The following is an 8,235-nucleotide window of genomic DNA, read 5'->3' on the forward strand; positions in this document are numbered from 1 at the left end:
ATACAGTATGTGGGAGCCCTTCTGTACATTACAACATTGGAAGCAATATATGCAAGGGAATGTGCCTTTTTTTGGCTTACATTAGAAAGTTTGCTTAGGGATGGCTCTTAAGGGACCGATGTCTGCTTTCACCAGTAGGTCATGTAGATTTGTAGTACGACGTGTACAGGGTAAGATTGGGTTTTGGAACTCCACTATAGTCAGATATGCTTTTTGTAGCAGTGGCCAATGGTTTCTAACACTATTTAGGACCTTTTTGGTGGCGGGGTGAAAGGTATGTACGAAGGCAATACGTTTCTCCATGTTCTTGGGCCTAGGACTTATAGGTCGGTCAGATATCTGAAGAAGCCGTTGGAAGTATACTCTGTCTAAAAAAACATTGTTTCATTTCAGCTAGTCTCACCTGACGGTTAGAGTTTCTTTTGATTATGCGTCTAATTCTCTCGAATTGGGAGTTTGTGAGGGATTTCTTTGTGTGAGGTGAGTGGAAACTAGAGAAGCGTAGAAGATTGTTACGATCTGTAGGTTTACGGTAGAGGTCAGTGCTAATGGTACCAGTCTTAGTTTTCGTAACTATGGTGTCAAGGAAACTGATGGTATTAGAATAGTGATGGATGGTAAATTGGAGCTCAGGGTAAATCGAGTTTAGGAATATATGAAATTGTAGGAGGGAGTCCAACGTGCCCTCCCAAATGTAAAAATTTTGACACTAAAGCATGAGAGTTGAAACGGAAATCAGGATGAAGGAAAGTGTCTTCAAAATGCGCCACATAACAATTAGCATAGAGAGGTGCTACATTGGACCCCATTGTGGTACCCGGTCGCTGAAGAAAGAAATCATCACCAAACATAAAAAACATATTACTGAGGACTAATTCTAGTAATTCCATGCAAAAAGATATGCTGTTGGGTTCCATTGTGGTGGAATGAAGAAGGTTGTTGGCTGCTCTAAGGCCTTTGTCATGTTGAATAGATGCATCAAGACTGGTTACATCCCACGTTACCAGGATTGTGTCTTGATTCAAGGGTGGAATCTTGTCAATCATCTCTTGAAACGCAGAGCTGTCTAGGAGAAAAGATCTTGTGCTGGCGGGCCCATCTCATTTATCATTTTCTACACCTGTTTTAGGCATAGAAAATTGTGTAAATCTACACCAGTAAGGGAGCTGACATAGATTTTAGAGAAATATAAAGTCCGCCTAAGGTTTTTAGAGGTTGGCGCCTCTACATAAGTTAGGTGGATGAACCGTCAAGCACAGGAGGGATGAAAACTGGCATCTAAATCGACGGTCTTCATAAATGTCCTCCTTTGTGTGTATAGAAGTGTACACACTTTTTTTTAACGTTTTTATGCTTGCATAAAAAAAATATGTAAGTATTCCTTTTAATTATAGCAGGTTTTTTTGTGCTTAAATCATACAAACCCACGCATATTTATTACATTTAGAAAAAAATGTAAAAAAAAGCCAAAAACTTAAAATATCCAAATTTCCCCAAGATGACTTCCTTAGAGGGTCAACATAAAAAAGTCACTTTGAAGGAGTTTCTTATATTTTGGTGCTGTACAACATCTGTTCTGGCAGTACAGTGCCATAGAACCAACCATAGGAAAAGAGGCCACTAAAATCCAAAATACTCTTTAGTCCTTTGAAGTCTTGCGTGGGCCCGGCCAGTACACAAATAGCGCCCATTTTCATGGTACAAACATATGGTAATGGTTTTAGAAATGTTTTGTCTTGAAATATTTTGTCCCACATAATTTTCAGTTTTTCCTTAAACATATATATTTTTAATATTATATCTGTCATTTAATGGCACAAAAGAAAGGTCTAAGGTGTCCCTTGAAAAATTATATCATCTACATGTAGGCTGGCCCAAAAATTAATTAGTTATTTGCAGTTAGACAAGCCCATTGCTAAAAAAGGAAAAATTGGCCTGGAAGTAAGGAGGGTAAACACTCTGGCAATGAAATGGTTAAGACTACACAGTGATATATAGCATGTGTCAGTTCAGGTTGGCCCTTTTACAAACCTTGCCTCCGAGCTGTATGTATTTTGCCCTCTGTATTCTGAGACAATGAGAATGGTCTCGCTAGCGCCAGCTTTGGAAGTGGCTCCCTATGAGTTAAAGCCCAACTTTTTAAACAAGCATTTTAGTGTGAGATGGTTCTCTTTGCTTGGGAAACAAATCATCAAGATCCACTGATGGCAGCTCCCTTTACAATTGCCGACCAATGACTTCCCAGATGTGCTCGGTGGGAGACAAGTCTGGAGACGCTGCACATTTAGGCCACGCAGGCTGCTCACAGTACCACGAGCAACACGCGGTCTGGCATTGTCTTATTGAAAAATGGCTCCTGGGAAACTTTGGAGAAATGGCCAAACCACTGATTCAACGACCAAATCAATGTAATGCTGAGCTGTTAGTATACTCAAACTGAAGACTAGAGGGGTCTGGCTACCGTACATTATTCTACTGCACACCAAAATCCGGGGAGCAGGACCAAAGTGATGTTCCCTTGTGAATACCTCTTCATGGCATTGTCCACATGGTCTACAAACCTGGCTCCAGCTATCATTGAAAATGAGACCTGTCAACCACCGGGACACTCAATGTTGAACAGTGCCGGCATCTCGGCCTAGGTGCGTAGCCAGGGCCGGTGCTATAATAAGGCAGACCAAGCGGCTGCCTTAGGGCGCAGAGACGGGGGGGGGCGGAAAAAATGAAAAGTTTTTTTTTAAATACCCCATATTTTTGCCCCTGGGTCTTATAGGGCGAATACTAATAAAGTGCTTCCATTTTGGAAGCGCTTCATTAGTACCGGAGGACCGGTCCTCCGCTCGGCTGTGGTGCTGTAAAGGGCAGCGCACCATGTGACCTCACTGTGCGCAGCCTTCACAGCTGACAGCCGAGAACCAGGAAGAAGAGAGCTGGTGGTGAGGAGCGGCGGCATCCAGGAGCAGGAGAGGTAAGTTTTTTTTTAGTTTTTTTTATTTGCGCTGATGGCTGACTTGTAGTATTATATATAGGAGTTGTGACTGACTCCTATGGTCGTGCACTCCTTTAGCCCCTCTTCTGCCTCACAGGCTGATTTTTAATTAGCATGAGTACATAGTCTGCTCAGCATGCATGCTGGTATTTGTAGTCCCTGGATTCAATGGAGGCCATTTTGGCACCACACAGATATAAACCAAAAGGGGCCCAGCATGCATGTGGGACCTGCACATCCTGGATTTCATGGTCGCTGTCATGGCACCCAACAGGTGAGCTTTAGTGTTAGGACCCGTCTTATAGAGATCGCCTTGGCGTGCGGCAGACGGGCTCAAATAATTTTGTACAAAATGTATTTGCTAAGCATCTCTAAGTTATTAGCATAGCATTTGCAATGTAATATACTTTTGTACTCTATTTGGTTTGTAGAGGTTATGTGTTTTTCATATGGCTGACTTGGGGGGCATGATGGCGGGCATGATGGCTGATATGGGGGCATGATGGCTGACATGGGGGCTGATGGCTGACATGAGGGCATGATGGCTGACATGGGGGGGCTGATGGCTGACATGGGAGGCTGATGGCTGACATGGGGGCTGATGGCTGACATGGGGGGCTGATGGCTGACATGGGGGACTGATGGCTGAAATGGGGGGCTGATGGCTGACATGGGGGCTGATGGCTGACATGGGAGGCTGATGGCTGACATGGGAGGCTGATGGCTGACAAGGGGGGCTGATGGCTGACATGGGGGGCTGTTCTGAGGCATTGGGGGGGCTGATCTGAGGTCTGATTAACATTGGGGGTCTGATTGCTGGTCTGACCTGAGGTGCAATGGAAAATATTTTATTCTTATTATCCTCCTCTAAAACCTAGGTGCGTCTTATGGGCAGGTGCATCTTAGAGGGCGGAAAATATGGTCCTCAAACCAGCGAATGTCTGAAGCAGAGAGAAGATACCAGGACCACACAGAGGAGAAGCCAGCTGTTGCAGACGGGACCAGGGCCAGGTGAGCTGCGAAGGGGAAGGGCGCCAAAATGTAGCTTCGCTTGTGTTGGCAAAAAATCCTTGCACCGGCCCTGTGTGTAGCTATTTGCCAAAGTGATAAACCAAGGTCTCTCAGATCAAGGATTCTGTGCCTCTAAGTTTGCAACAAGTTTACAATAACTGGCATGCTTAAGAACAGGAGGCATCATACAATCATCCCACATGACTTGGCCCCGATTTTTGAGCTAAAAAACTTTGCTTTCAATCTGGCTTTTATGTCTCTCCCACATGCCAGAGATTGGAGCTAGGGGTTTGTAAATGTCATCATCTGCAGATCATAGCGACACCTACTACTTCCCAGTGTAATTTCCCATGGAGCATTGCTACTAAATCTCCATACACAGCTGGCCACCTTAACCCCTTAATGACCACCTATATGCTTTTTTTGGCGGCCCGGTCTAAGCACTGCACAGGTCTACTGTGCAACGGAAAGCAGGGGTTTAGCTCTCACATGAGAACTGTCCTCCTGCTCTAATGACCTGGATTGGCAGAAGTGTTGATCCCGATTGTTAAACCCCCTAGTGGTATACAGAAGGAGTCTTTCCCTTCAGCATTCCACAAATAACATTGCTGGATGCAAATTTCTCTGCACGGCAGTCTAAAGCACACTGAAGGCCCCAACACCGCCTGTAGTCCATCCTATGAATACGCGAGAAAAAAAGAAGAATCAGTGGAGCGCCCACTGATTCTTCTTTTTCTCTCGCGTATTCATTGCATGCTGCGGCCTGCGAGTCAGGCCGCTGTGGACTGTCAGTCCAACTTGGTGTGAGCAGCCTTATCATTCACCTATTCCCCTTTCTTTCTCATCACATCTGTGAGTATGCCTTGGCGCATTTCCCTTTCCCCCTCACCCCCCCTTTCCTTCTCTCGTCTATATCCGTTCCCTCACCTTTCTTCCTCTGTCTTTCTTCCCCCTCTCAATATCCCTCCTTTCTCTCTTTCCTTCCCTTCTATGCCCCCAACATACGCTACATTTTTTCTTCCTTTTATACTTTATGCAGTCTATCCTAGCAGGTCATGCCTCTCTTGCGCAGCCTGCTGGGGACTATCAGTACAGCAAAAAAAAAATAATCCAAAAATACCCTTTTTTCATTGAAAAAAATGCTTTTGAATGGAAAAATTGAAAAAATAAAATCCCATTCACATATGATTTTATCTGTAATGACCTGCACCATACCATTGTCATATAATTTGTCCCGTATGGTGATTGCCGAAAAAAAAAAAAAAGATGAAAAAGTAAAATTGTTTTCCTTTTCTAAGAAAGGGTTTTCATTGAGCAAAAGTACAGTCGTGGCCAAAAGTTTTGAGAATGACACAAATATTAGTTTTCACAAAGTTTGCTGCTAAACTGCTTTTAGATCTTTGTTTCAGTTGTTTCTGTGATGTAGTGAAATATAATTACACGCACTTCATACGTTTCAAAGGCTTTTATCGACAATTACTTGACATTTATGCAAAGAGTCAGTATTTGCAGTGTTGGCCCTTCTTTTTCAGGACCTCTGCAATTCAACTGGGCATGCTCTCAATCAACTTCTGGGCCAATTCCTGACTGATAGAAACCCATTCTTTCATAATCACTTCTTGGAGTTTGTCAGAATTAGTGGGTTTTTGTTTTGTTTGAGAAGCAACCCCACACATGAATGGCCTCAGGACGCTTTACTGTTGGCATGACACAGGACTGATGGTAGCGCTCACCTTTTCTTCTCCGGTCAAGCCTTTTTCCACATGTCCCAAACAATCGGAAAGAGGCTTCATCGGAGAATATGACTTTGCCCCAGTCCTCAGCAGTCCATTCACCATACTTTCTGCAGAAGATCAATCTGTCCCTGATGTTTTTTTTGGAGAGAAGTGGCTTCTTTGCTGCCCTTCTTGACACCAGGCCATCTTTCAAAAGTCTTCGCCTCACTGTGCGTGCAGATGCGCTCACACCTGCCTGCTGCCATTCCTGAGCAAGCTCTGCACTGGTGGCACTCCGATCCCGCAGCTGAATCCTCTTTAGGAGACGATCCTGGCGCTTGCTGGACTTTCTTGGACGCCCGGAAGCCTTCTTAACAAGAATTGAACCTCTTTCCTTGAAGTTCTTGATGATCCAAAAAAATTGTTGATTGAGGTGCAATCTTAGTAGCCACAATATCCTTGCCTGTGAAGCCATTTTTATGCAACGCAATGATGGCTGCACGCGTTTCTTTGCAGGTCACCATGGTTAACAATGGAAGAACAATGATTTCAAGTATCACCCTCCTTTTAACATGTCATGTCTGCCATTTTAACCCAATCAGCCTGACATAATGATCTCCAGCCTTGTGCTCGTCAACATTCTCACCTGAGTTAACAAGACGATTACTGAAATGATCTCAGCAGGTCCTTTTATGACAGCAATGAAATGCAGTAATTGCAGTGGAAAGGTTTTTTTGGGATTAAGTTAATTTTCATGGCAGAGAAGGACTATGCAATTCATCTGATCACTCTTCATAACATTCTGGAGTATATGCAAATTTCTATTATAAAAACTTAAGCAGCAACTTTTCCAATTTCCAATATTTATGTAATTCTCAAAACTTTTGGCCACGACTGTAGTAAAAAGTAAAAAAAAAACAACTATGTCTTTGTTATCGCTGTGATTGTACTGATCCAGAGAATAAAGTAATTATGTTATTTATGTTGAAAAATGAACGCCGCAAAATTTATAACGTAAAAACCTTTACTCCATGGTTAATCACATGGGCACCACTGTCACTCCCAAGTGATCACAATTCAGTAAATGTATGGCCATCAGCACCATCAGTGCCCAGCCACCAGCTCTTTACATTTATTTCAGGGGCTGGAAGAGTGGTATTAAAGTCAGCAGAGTGGTGACAGAGCCCGAAGAAAGGAGCAAGGGAAGTCAACAGCAGTCTTCTGCATGAGCCCTACAGACCAAGTTAAGCACTTCAAAAAATAAAAAAATAAATAAGGAACGTGACTTTCTTTACCAAGTGCAACAAAATGTGCAGAGTGCCACACAGAAAGTGCACTAGGATGCGTTCTATCCCAGGTCCTCTCTAAGAGAAGGACTCCACATAAACCATTCCCAAACCATCCAGGCCAGAAGGCACATGCAAGGGTTGGGGACTAGTGCCACCCTCAGCCAAAGCCGAGAAAGTGCCTATCTTGCTCTAGCTTCCACCTAAGCTGCCACCCCAGGTGTTGGCCAAGAGCCTCAGTCGAGGTCTGGCTCCTCCCCGAAGGGAGAAGCCAAAGGGTTTGCAGGGGAGTGAGGAACCTAATGGCCACACCTTCCCCTAGGCCTAACCTGGTAACCCACAATGCTGTCACCACCCTATAAACTAGAAACAAAAGAAATAAATAAGTGTATGTGTGCCATGACAGTCTGGACATTTGCCCAGAATTTAAATAATTCCTCATCTTGTCTAGCCAGTAGGCCCAGGCAAAAAGAGGTGAGTGCATTAAAAAGTGATAAAGTGAAGTGTGTGCAAATGTAGCACCATGCAGTCAGCTCCCACCCCCAGTGTGTTCAGGCACCCCAGAATCACCACTTTGCACCTCAGACTTTCAAACAACCTGGCCCATGACTTTAATCCAGAAGTCCGCAGTCGCCTACGGGTGGCAATGTTTCAGCCACTGTCATACACCTACAAGATAACCTCTGTGTGTAGATCTGCTCCATCTCAGTGGCACGGTTCAATCACTGTTAAGAACAGATACCACACTTGATCTTAGCTAAAAGGCCGAGAAGTGACCTTAGCCTGGGAGAACTAAAACCACCTTAGTGAGAACCACCTTGGTGATCATGGTATCTCCTCTGCCAGTTAAGTATAAGCACTACCCTAAGCCAGCCTGTACCACATTGGATATTGGAGAGAATGACCACTACCAGTGTCCCAAGGGTGAGAAGCACGTTATTTATTTAGACTACTGGGATTACAGCTCTCAGGTTCAAAACCCACATGTCTTGCATATGGAGGACTCAAGGGAAAGAGATAGGGCAAATCCATTGATCAATGCCAATTGGAGTAAAAGGAGCCCTTCTCTCTTAATGATGAAAGAGCGGCATCACAAGGCTACACCAGGTGCCTATTGTTGGCACCTGTCCATCAAAGTCATCCCATGGATAATTGCATGGCTGCCTCTGCTGTTCCATGACTGAAATGGACTGCGCAAGTCAGGTTACAAACTGCTAGAGACTGTCTTATTGAG

At 44.2% G+C, this 8,235-nt stretch overlaps 1 pseudogene; it reads right to left on the reverse strand.

The window, feature by feature from the left end:
• Positions 1–7,618: 7,618 nt before the first annotated feature.
• On the reverse strand, positions 7,619–7,778 carry LOC121000100 (annotated as a pseudogene).
• Positions 7,779–8,235: the final 457 nt, after the last annotated feature.

This window comes from Bufo bufo, chromosome 4 (genome assembly GCF_905171765.1).
Source record: "Bufo bufo chromosome 4, aBufBuf1.1, whole genome shotgun sequence".
In the NCBI taxonomy this organism is placed as follows: Eukaryota; Metazoa; Chordata; class Amphibia; order Anura; family Bufonidae; genus Bufo; species Bufo bufo.